At 49.9% G+C, this 12,049-nt stretch overlaps 1 protein-coding gene across 3 annotated transcripts in view; it reads right to left on the bottom strand.

Annotated features, from left to right (window-relative positions):
- The window catches only part of SLC6A17 (solute carrier family 6 member 17), a 49,810-nt gene that overhangs the window by 34,838 nt on the left and 2,923 nt on the right, over window positions 1–12,049 (bottom strand). The window contains exon 2 of one of the 3 annotated variants that reach the window (XM_031457775.2): window positions 9,435–9,551. The exons of the other annotated variants lie outside the window; for them this stretch is intronic. The gene's annotated coding sequence lies outside the window, so the exon portion shown is untranslated. The remainder of the gene's footprint in view (window positions 1–9,434; window positions 9,552–12,049) is intronic. 3 annotated transcript variants of the gene reach the window in all.

The following is a 12,049-nucleotide window of genomic DNA, read 5'->3' as shown; positions in this document are numbered from 1 at the left end:
GATTTGTTAGTAACTGCCACTCCAGGAACAGTCAGGGTCTTGGGATCTAGAGTGACTGGGACAGAGCCAGCCTGCCTGAAAGACCTCACAGTTCCCTATAAGAGACGCAGCTGTCAGTTGGGACTCTACTCCGCGGTGGGTCAGCTGGCCACTCCATTATTGTGCCTGGGAGGGTACCTCAAGGTGGGACTGTGGACCCTCCAGCCCTCAGCTTCCTCCCCGGGCTGCTACCCACGCTACACAAGTGAATGGTGCTCCTAGGAGCTATGCAAGGTGGAGACCTGTGTTCCTGCCTGGGCAGCCAGGATGAGCCCCTCCCCCAAGCAGGTCCTCAGGCACTCAAAGGAAGAACAAAATCTGAGGCACACTCAGTGGCTGCTAGTCCAGGTACCCCATCACTCCTCAGTGTACATCAGGAATTTTATTAAAAACTACAGCTAAGGAGAAGGGTTCGAGTCCCCCTGACGACTGCAATCACCAGGCCACCTCAGTTCAGAGCCTCTCTGCAGGTGCTCTGCCTGCAGCGGGATTGGGTCAGAACAATCTGCAATGCATTAGATATGATTTACTGCTCATCACGCTGCAACTGGAGAAAACCAAGGGGGATTCTGGCAGGTCTACAGAATTGATCTTGAGGCTGACCAATTGCAGAACATGCTTCCTCATAAACAGATTAGTGAGTGGCAGCTCTGGTCACTAGTATGAGAAAGGGGTTGGGGGGGCGAAGGGAAGAAGGCATCATTTCAAACTAGGAGGGCTCGAGGACAAAATTAACGCATTCTGGTAAAGCCAGAGGAGACCCACAGCAGAATCAAGGAAATCACAGGCATCCACTCAATATGAGCTTCTTCCTTCTTCCCAAGATGTCACTGATGTGCATGAACATCCCACACCACAGGATAGGGGCCCAGGGTCCTCCTGTGCCATCCAGTTTGCAGGAAGCAAAGTGCTGGTGCAAACTTGCAAGCTGAGGCACTGGGCTGGGCTGCAATCATGACTAGAACCTTCTGTGCCCAGTGAATATGCTCATGTGACAGCAGAGACCAACATTTGGGATATTAAAGCTTAAGGGACCCTAGGAACATTCTCATCTTTTATATGAGGAAACTGAGGCCCCAGAGAGAGGAAATGAATTGCCCAAAGCCACTGGGTCAGACTCAGCAGGGACTGACACAGGAAGAAGACAGCTGCAGTGGTGGAGGGCAGGGGCTTTGGGGCTAGACAGGCTTGTGTTTGAGAGCTCACATTTCTTTCATTCATTCACTCACTGACTTGACATACATTTACTGAGAGCCTTCCCTGTAGCAGACTCTGTTCTAGGTGTGAGGGATACAGCAGCAAACAAAATAAGTCACCTGTTCCCTCTTGTGGAGGTTATACTTCTTGTGGGAGGGCCAGATACTAAAGAAAGAAATAAACATACAAAATAGCCAGTGGTACATGGAAATAACCTAAATGTCCATTGACAGATGACTGGATAAAGATACACATACACGCACGCATGCACACACGCGCACGCGTGCACACACACACACACACAATGGAATATTACTCAGCCACAAAAAGAATAAAATAATGCCATTTGCAGCAACATAGATGGATCTGGAGATCATCATTCTAAGTGAAGTAAGCCAAAAAGAGAAAGAAAAATACCAATGATGTCACTCATATGTGGGATCTAAAAAAAAAAAAAAGACACAAATGAACTTATTTACAAAACAGAAACAGACTCACAGTCATAGAAAACAAACTTAATGGTTACCAGAGGGGAAAGAGGTTGGAAAGAGATAAATTAGGAGTTCAAGACTTGCAGATGCTAACTACTATATGTAAAATAAATACACAAGTTTCTTCTGTATAGCACAGGGAACTATATTCAATATCTTACAGTAACCTGTAATGAGTAAGAATATGACAAGGAATATATGTATGTATATATATGACTGAAACAGTATGCTGTACACCAGAAATTAACACAACATTGTAAACTGACTATACTTCAATTTAAAAAAAAGCCAGTGGTGATTTGTGCTATCAGGAGAAATAACATGGAGTGGAGGGTGCAGTAGTTTTCAAGCTGGAGGGCTGATATTTTATGGCCCCTGAGGAGGGGACATTTGACCAGAGGCACTCAGGAGATGTATGTCGAGGGCATGAGTGAATGAATGGATGACATGGGAGGTCTCAAACTCAGGCCTGTCTGACTTCAAAGCTACCACTGCTGCCGACTGTAAGGCCTTGGACGGGTGCTGTGAGAGGGGTGAACAGCCATCTCACTTTAATCATGTGAGCATCGGCCCCTTCGTGGGTGAAAAGTTCTATTGATGACAGTTCCGGTCTCCCAGGGAGGAGGCTTCAGTGAGCAGATGCACACAAAGTGAGGAGCACGGGGACTGGCGCCAAGAAGGATCCAAAGGGTAGTGGCTGCTCCTGGAAGCCTCCTGTTGTTTGCCTTTATTCATTTAAAAATATGTAAGTCCCCCTATTTATATTTCATTACATAAACGCCCCGTTTCTCCTCAGGAAAAGCTGAAATGAGTTTGCAGAGGGAATGGGGTAGAGGGTGGAGAGCATACTGCAACACCACCATCTCTGAAATGTTCTTTCTTCTTAGCGAGAATGGTACTGCCCTGAGGCTGATGGGGCAGCACCCTGCGAAGTCCAGGCCCACTTGCCTCGCCCCGGGGTCAAAGGGCAGCAGCGAAGGGCCAGGCGGCACCAGGTCCTGGACCCAGAGATCAGCAATACTATTACTAATAAAAACATGGCCTCAGTAAAGTCTAGCAACATTACTAATCAAACTATAGCTCGTAGTTGTAATAGTTAGCAAGCATTAAAGATGTGTTTGACACAGTCTGCTGGCACAGAATAGGGTGGTGATTCTGCTTCAAAGCCGGACTGCCTGGGTTCGAATCTCAGCTTCGCCCCTGACCAACTGCCAGCCAGGCAAGCTTCTTCATCTCACTGCACTGTGAGGTGTCGGTGAGGCGAGCAGGGCACACCCCGAGATGTCGTGGGGAGGAGAGGTTGTACAGGTCTCAGAAGGGTACCGGCTCCCAGCAAGTGCTCACAAACCCCACCTCATCTCGACATCTCATTGGATTCACAGCCCTGCCTGGGAAGAGAGGTGGACAGCTGTGCCCCAGGGTAGGACAGTGCGTGGCTCATGTCACACAGCTGTCAGCACCCAGGTCTCCTCACTCCTGTGCTCTCTCCATGACTTTAAAGGGGGAGGTGGCATCAGTGACTTGGAATAACCCTCCTTCCCCCCACCCCCAGCTCCCTGAAGCCTGGAGTCCTGTGCAGGTGAAAAGAGCATGGAAATCCAACATATACCCAGCCAACAACCCTGAAGCATTGCCTAGGACAAGCACCAGGATCAGAGAAGGACCAGGAGGCAGATTCTCTCTGCCTGGGCCTTTGCAGGCCATGATCCAGGCATCCAGAGGCCCCATGCTGGTCCTGACCAACCACCAACCAAACCACCAATGCAAACAGCACCATCGCCCTGACCTCTCTGGGCCTTGGTTTCCCTGTGTGTAAAACGAGTTGGTCTGGATGACCTCTGAGATCCCGCTCAGCTCTGCATATATCCAGAGAGGGCCCTCTTGCACGTGGGTGTGAGCCAGGCGTGACCTGCCCCAGGCACTAGAAACTGCAGGCTCTCGGGTCTGTCAGGCCACCCTCTGTCAGCTAAGAGCTCGCTGGGGCTTCATGGGGATGTTTTGACAGCCAGCCCAGCCATACTCGAATTATTCCCCTCTAGTAACTGGGGGTGGGTTGTAAACGAGCAGCGTATCAGATGATGAAGTTCCTTGGTACTCTCTAGAAGGAATGCCTCAATTACTTAAAGTACAAGGCAGAGGGGCTCAAACGCCGAGAAAGCGCTCGGTGCTTTCGCTTAGCTGTCACTTAGCAACGGATACAGCTTACAGCTCAGAATAGCACGTGTGAGAAAGGCAGGATGAGCGAGTGAACTGCGAATCTTCTTAAAAAGAGGAAAAAATAGTGCGACTAAAAGGCAGACAGGTAAAAATATCTCCTGCCAGAGGGCTGATGGCTCCACAACAGCTTTCCCAGCGCAGCACCCAGCAGTTACCCCAGGGGGTGGGGGTGGGGGCTGCTCACCTTGCAACCAAGGCCAAGCCAGGGGCCCCTCCACCCCACAGCAGCCAGAGAAGGGGAAGGGGTCTCTCTGGAACACTCAAGTCAGCCCTCTGAGCACCTGCCTCTGGGGTTGGTGAGGTGGTACCAGGTAACTCAAGGGACAAACTTAAGGGAGTCACTTATTTTCCAAGTGAGACCCCCCAGGGGGGCTAAGTGGACAAGCTGTCATCTTGGGGAAAGCAGGCAGTCAAGGGGACCACAGACCCCCACCCACGCCCCAGGGGTGGCCTCACCGAGCCCCATGGAGCATGCCCAGCTTTGCTGCCCTTGGGTCTCAGGGGTCTGGAGAGAACACCGCACACCCATAAATGTAAACCTCCACGGCGGGGGAGCCGTGAGAGCCCCCAGGAGGGAGGGCCATGGAGAAGGCCCAGCTCCCCGGGCCATACGGCTGACGACCAATCCAGGTGGGGAGAAGGAAGCAAGGTTGGGCCCTTTCCTCTCAGAGAACTTGACAGCATCCTGATTTCCAGGTGACTCGAAGTGGTGGTCCACACAGTTCTCCTAATTACTTCAGAGCCTCTGGGCTTCCACAGAGAGCAAAACTGGTCAGGCCGTTATCAGACACAAACTGTCCTCCAAATTATTTTTAATTGTCTTACTGGAACCTCTGGCGGTCCCCTGGGGCAAACTGCTCCTGACAGGCCCTGGCCTGGATGTGGTGGCCACTCGCCTGCCTTGGGTTTTCTCGCCCAGGACACACAGGCAGGGACCCAGCACCGTTCTCGGCCTCTCCCTCCTTCACCCTCCATCCTAAGGTTGCAAACTCCTGTCAGCAGGTTCAGATCTATCCTCTCCTATCCCTCATGCTTTAGCTCAAGCCTTCTCTCCTCTAGAGGCCGGCAGCAGGCTCCCAGCTCACCTCTCCTCCAGGCTTTCAGAGGCTGCTTCTCAGAAGACCAGTGCCCCTCATTCCCACTGCCACCGCACCGCCCTGGCCCAGGCATGCGCAGCTCCTCCTCTGGGCTCCCCTCCCCCCCCCCCGCCCAACCACCACTCCCCGACCTCTTCCAACTGGAGCTTCTAGTCTTTGAAGGCCCAGCTCAAGCCCCCCAACCCCGTCTCACCCGTGATGCCTTCCGCAATTCTCTAAGTGAGAACGAATGTCCCTTTCTCTCCCCTCCTCAGCAGGCTCCTAAGAAGACTATTTCACACTTTGATCATTTGGCTATCTTGTATAGCTAGCTGTTAACATGCCTGATCCCTTTCCTAACGACAAGGCTCTCTGAGGGCAGGACTCAGGGTGTATTCAGCCCCTCTCCACTGCCCGGGCCCAGCAGTGCCTAGAACACAGGACAGAGCTCGGCACTTACAGATGCTCCGGCGTCTCTGCCTGCCTACCCTCCAGGAACAACCTGCTTCCTATGTTGAAATCCAAATCACTGCCTTTGCCTTTGAAATGAAGATGCTGGGCAGAAAAGCTAACAGCTCTGACTAGAGAGATGGTACACCGATCAGAAGTCGCCTGCCCAGCCGGGGGCTCTAATTCCACGCAGCCCTGCAGCACATGTGGGGAGGACCCCCAGGCCTTGGAAGGCCTACCAACTGCATCTGGTTACCACATGGATAAAGGGGAAAAAGAAAGAAAAGCTTACTGAGAAGTGAAGCCAACAGAACAGTGGTTCCTAACTCCATTTCACAGATTCGCTGGGTTTGTACTGTGGTCTCCAGGCCTTATCCCAGCTCCCAACGTCTTTGCTTGTGCAAGGTCAAATCCTGGTGCCTACATGTGCTCAGTAAATATGGTATGAATGAAGTGAATGAGTGAATCAATGAATTGTGGATTTTGAGCTCCCCAAATTTTCTAGAGTCTGATGTGATTTCCAGCTTCAAATATTCCCCCTTTTCCAACGTGATATTCTGATGATCCCAAGAACATGTGATGCCCCAGCAGCAGTTTAAAGCTAAGGTAGACTAAGAAGTCTGGCCATCATTCACTGACTTTTTGTCTTTTATAAAGTATCCGTGGTCTGTGCTTCCCTTTCTCTACTTTACAGACGGGCTCCATCCTCACCTCAGACACATGAACCCTGGATGGGCACAGTCTTGGCACCGAGTGTTCCAGGGGCTGGTGGACCATTCCAAGCAACAAACAGGCAAAGGAGCCAGTGGAATCATCTGCAGCCCGTCTCACCTTCTTGCTGCATTTGCCGAGCGTGTTCTCTGCAGTCGGTATTTTGTTTTCTTAGTCAAGGAGGAAGGAAAGCAGGAAAGGGGGCAGATGGTCCACAGGGGGAGGAACTGGCACTGGAAAATGTGGGCGGGGCCAGTGCCAACAAAATCTTTTGGTTCATTTCTACCATATCATGTGAGGGGGAAACACATGCCCAGTGGGTATGCAAGCAAGATGCATGAGCCTCGCACTACAATTTAGGTGCTGAGGGCAGAGTCGGGTTTAGTAATAAAGACAATGACAACAGTAGCACGGAGACGATACTTCTGGAGGGCTGACTCCATAGCATCCACTGTGTTGAACAGCCATTATGTCCTGTAGCCCCACCAATAATTGTATGAGGCAGGTACCACTATTATTCCCATTTTACAGGTGAAGGAGTAGAGGCTCAGAGGGATTAACTACCTATATTTCACTGAACTGAAAACCCTTCGGTGCTGGTACTTTTTTTAACTTACCAGAGGTCCCTGGAAGGTTTTCCCCCAACTAGGTCACCACTCTACTTAACCAACAGCTGATCTGAAACATTCTCGATCGCACACCCTGATTTTAAGATGTGACACTGTGCAAAAATATGCACCTTGGAATTGATGACATAAGGCACACAGTCAAAAAGTTGAGGCCCTGAGTCCCCACCAACACAGGCTGACTCAGGAATCTGACTCCCAACCATGACACTGAAAGATCACGGGTTTTGGAGCCAGGGAAACCTGGATCTGGGTCCTGCTGCCACTTACTAGCTGTGAGTCTTCGGGAAAGTACACAGCCTCTCTTGGTTTCAGCTTCTGGACCTGAAAAGATGGGGATGAGGCTCTGACCTCCTGGGGCTGTCATGAGGATAAAATGAGATAACACAGGGGTCACACTGTAAACCTGCACCAGCTGCCCCTCCACATAAGAACACAGGGGAATGGGCTCAAACAGGAATAGAGGCGCATCCACCCACAGTCCTGCGATGGCCTGGAACTGGAGTGGAACAAGCACGCAGGTGCCTGAGGACACAGAGGGCTAGCAGGGGATGCAGGTGCTTGGAACTCCAACTAATCTTCCACTTCCCTCTTGGGCTGGAGGAGAATGGAGCCCAGAGACTCCCATGAACTATAGATTCTGCTAAAATATGAGATTTTAAAAACTCCTCTCTATACCTTCCCTCCCTCTGTCTCTCCTTCCTGTCCTTTACTTTCTTCAACAAATATTTACTGAACGCTAACTATGCACCAGGCCCTGTCCTAGTATAGCAGAGAACAGAGCAAATAATGTCCCTGCCCTGGGGGATTTATATTCTAGTGCAGAAGACAAATAAAAATCAGATAAATGTATAATTAATATTGTATATAGAGGCATATACTGTATCCATAGTGATATCAAATGAATATATAATATAGAGGGGATGGAGTGAGGTAGGGATGCTACAGTATACAGGGGGTTAGGAAAGTAACTCTGATAAAGACCTGATAGTGTGAGACAACGAGCCATGTGGATATTCTGGAAAAACATTCAGGGCAGAGGGAACAGAAAGTGCAAAGGCCCTGAGGTAGGAGCAGCATTTGAGTTCAAAGACCAGAGAAGAAGTGCCCTGTGCCGAGAGCAATCCAGAGCTAGGGAAGAGTGGGAGGTGCTGAGACAAAAGGATAGCTGGCATCTAGTAGGCAGGACTCATCGGCCATGGAAAGAAGTTTGGGTTCCTTTCAAGGCTAACAGGAAGCTGTTGGCAGTTTTCAAGAAGAGGGTGATGTCACTCAACTGTTTTAAGAGGGATCACTGGAGTACCAGTGAGAAAGCAGGGAGGGTGGTTAGAGATGGTGGTGACCTGGGCCAGGCTGTTGGAATTTAAAGAGAGAGGAAAACAGAGGACCTAGGGTGCTGACAGGCACACAGGCCCCAGACGGAAGATGCATGAGACTGTTCTGATTTGGAAAAAAAAAATTTTTTAATCAGATGTGAAAAATAAAAACTCCAAGAGCAATGAGTGAAGGCCTCACTCCCTTCTTTTCTTGCTCAAGGGAGGCCCACGGTGGTGACAGATGGGTCCTCACAGCATCTGCCCAAATCCTCTGACCTGGATTTTTTAAAAGCCACTATTTTCTCTTGTCTCAGAGAGAGAGAGAGAGACAGACAGAAGGGATCAAGGGTGTCCAATTACCTGAGTCACCCACCAGAGTGCCAAAGAGCACTTGAAGGAATAGTGACGAGAAAGCCTTAATTACAGTCTCAACATGATGTCTGTTTCCTGAGAACCAGAAACGTTTGTGTCTCTTTCCTCACCAGCCTTCGGTGTGGCTTTGTGGAGGGGTTCCCGTCGGGAACAAGTCGCAGGACACCTGAGATCGTAGCGGAGGGAGCACACATGTTTGAAGACATACTGTGCTTACATATGTTGTTTAGCCCCTCAACAGCTTGGGATAAAATGTAATTCTCATCTTCCAGACGAAGAAGCCAAAGCTAAGGAAAGATAACCATCATGTACAAGATTGCCCAGCCAGGAAGTGGAGGAGAGGGGAGCCACACTGTGATCTCCCACACTCTGCAGCCCAAACTCTTTCCCGTGTACCGGTTCCTCCAATCTTCTGCAGGTGATGACACACAGAGAAGAGAGGACTGGGATGGCACACTGGGGTCAATGGAGGTGGCTTCACCACCCTGGGCCACTCAAGGCTATTCCCAGGGATGAAGGTATCATTATTTCTGGGCCACATGCCATCCACCTGGGGCACGGGTTAGGAAGTTCCTCCAGTGCACCATGCTGCACTGCAAAGTGACACACGTGACTCATTCAGCAAGTCAACAGTAGAACAAGTCCATCTACCACCCTTCCTCCCTGGGGTCAGGAGGTTCCTCGCTTGGCCATGTCCTTTCCCAAAGCTAAAGATGTAATGCAATGTCGGGGACTGGCCAAGGAGAGTTCTTCCAGTTGTTCTAAAGGAGTCTCCAAATTACTAGCAGGCAGGTTGTCTCAGAAGTGTCCCAAGACCGTGGACAGCACCCACCAGGCCACTCTGGGAGCCAGTACTGGGTTGCCCAGCCCAGGAGCACACTTGCTTCCCTTCCTATAGACCCCAGGAAGAGGAGCTCCACGTCCTCACTGACTACTCACCTGGCAGCACCTGCGGGAGCCTTCCCACCGATGACTGTTCACATCTCCTGAAAGGCAGCTTTATCAAACAGCACTCCTGATCTGGAGTAGGATTTCAAACCACAGGAGCCCAGAAGTCTTATAATTAAAGAGAAAATGCAATCAGCAGGAATTTGAGGTGTAGACCAATGAATTCTATTTGCAAGTGAAATAATAAGGAGGCAGATTAGTGGTGCACAGAATCCAATGGAAATTCTAATTAAACCAGTAATTAGAAATGATGGAATACAGTGAGAGGCAACTTGTTATCATCAGATAAGCTGTGAGTAGGCTCTGGAAGACAGAGTGGCAGCTCAGTGGGACAAATGCAGCTGATGCAATGCCCCCAGGCCCTGGGAGCTGGGGCGTCACTTCCTCCAGCCCGCAGTCACCCCACCCTCACTCCACAAGGAGCCTCAGAGCACTTTCAGCCTCAGCTCCCAAGCTGGGGACTCAGGCCGCCCAGGCCTCACCTGACCCAGAATTCCTCTCTGACAAAACAGACCTGGTTCTAAACATGAGGATGATTCGGTACAGTAATACACCCTGCATCTGCAATTATGTTCTCACATGTGAGTTTTCTGTGAAGATCTAAGTATATTTTTAAAAATATACTTTTACACAGTGAACATCTAACTATATGTTTACGCAGTGAAGATCTAACTATATTTTTTAAATAGTTGGATTTATCCATAAATGAACGATGCTTTAATTTTTTAAATCACTCATAGGGAGATGGAGGTGGAGGAGAGAATTACCCAGAGACTGTATCCCCTCAAAATGGCTGCCCACAGAGCAAGGGCTTCTGGGAAGATCTCCTTGTTCACTGGGGGTGGGGGAGCAGTAATGCTTACATTCCAATTACCCATCCTGACTTTAAGAAACTTCTCTACCATGATCAAAGGTGGCTTGGAGATGCCAGGCAGGCGAAGACAGTATGGGCTTGTTCTTCCAGGCAATTTCTCAGAGAGAGGAGATGGAGAACCACAAGGAATCAGATGCCAAGTTTCCCAAAACAGCCAAGGATGGAAGCGGTGGAGCCCCAAGGGTAAGGAGAGTGAGCTCTCCATGGGACAAGACCAGAAAGCAAGCAGCATCTCTCCTGGCAGCCCACAAAGCAGCTGCTGTAAAAAACCTTGAAGTGTTAGCAGTTTTGCCCTGGGGTCTAAGATCTCATCAGAAACTGCTGCAGGTCCCTGGCTCACACCCTCCAGCACAGAAATCTGACACATCAAAGCTCCCACCAGAGGCTGGCTGTCCTTAATTCTATAGACGCAAAAAGCCTCAGGACAACTTCCGGTCTGCTCTGACTCTTTCCTTACTGTTGTCAGCACCAACCCCTGACTTGGACAAACTTTAAGTGAAAGCGGTCAGGGGTGGTAGAGGTCAGGAAGAGAAAGATGGGCAGGACAGTAGAGCACCAAGATGGAGCCTGGGATCTTCTTCCAAGTTCCAACCCACCTCAAACCACATACCATATTTCTTGAATGTTAGAAGTTGAGGTATGTTCACTCTCTACCAATTTCCCATTGGTGGCAATTCATGTCCCCTTTTCTCAAGGCACCAGCATAAAGAACTAGACTCACAGGTTTAGACAACCACATTTGGGTAAATGCCTAGGTTGCCAGCAACATTTATTAAGAACTTCTTATGGAGACATATCACATAGATATTAAGAGCATCAAGTTTGGAAACTGACAGACCTGAGTTCAGATTCCCAGGTTGTCATTCACTACTTGTGTGACCTTGAGCAAATTATTAAACCTCTCTGAACCTCAAGCCCCACATCTGTAAACATCTGAGAGCAACATCTGCCTCCTGGGACTAGAGAGAAGGATAAATGAGATGGTCTATGAATAAAGCACTCAGCCCAGCACAGGAGCCTCAGTAAAAACCTGGATATTATCACCATGTGCCAAGCACGGCATGAGCTGCTGGAACCCACAACTGCACCCACCCTGCTTAAAAGCAGGCAAAGTAGGCATTTCCCCACAGGTCACTGTCCCCTCTGCGCTTGGGGTAGTGCATTAACACAGATCTACCTGCGGTACTCTGCTTCTGACTTCTGAAAGCCTGGGACACCAGTCGGGGGTCAGGGGGAGGCTGATGTAAAAGGACTCTGTAGGGGCTGATCACAGAGTCTTCCCCCATCCTGATGCTCCAGGTATTTTGCTGTAAGGATTTCTTGCAGTCCAGCCTGAGAGCAAGCAATCACTCAGAACTGGTTCAAGAGGAAAAAAACCACCAAAATCCATCTCCCCTTTAAACTAGTCTGCTGCTTATCTTAGCAGCTTTGAAGGGATTAATGATGAATTGTCCTGCCGCAGCAAACCTGGACAGGAAGGAGCAGGAGGGAAGGGAAGCTGTCCAGGCAGAAGGAACTTGCTTCTCAGGAATCCTCTCATCTCTGTATATGTCATCCTTGGAATTTTCTCCCAGATCCAACTGGGAGGGCACTGATTCCAGGGTGCATGTACCCCTCCCCTCCCCACACAAACATGCACACACATTCCAGTAGCAGACTGGAGTCCTGGGGGTCAGCATGGCTTCTTTCCTGCTGCCCTGGGGATCCCCTTACTTCCTTTGCTCTGGAGGGG

The sequence above is a fragment of the Camelus dromedarius genome, chromosome 9 (genome assembly GCF_036321535.1).
Source record: "Camelus dromedarius isolate mCamDro1 chromosome 9, mCamDro1.pat, whole genome shotgun sequence".
Classification (NCBI taxonomy): domain Eukaryota; kingdom Metazoa; phylum Chordata; class Mammalia; order Artiodactyla; family Camelidae; genus Camelus; species Camelus dromedarius.
This window is presented reverse-complemented; position numbering and strand designations above follow the sequence as displayed.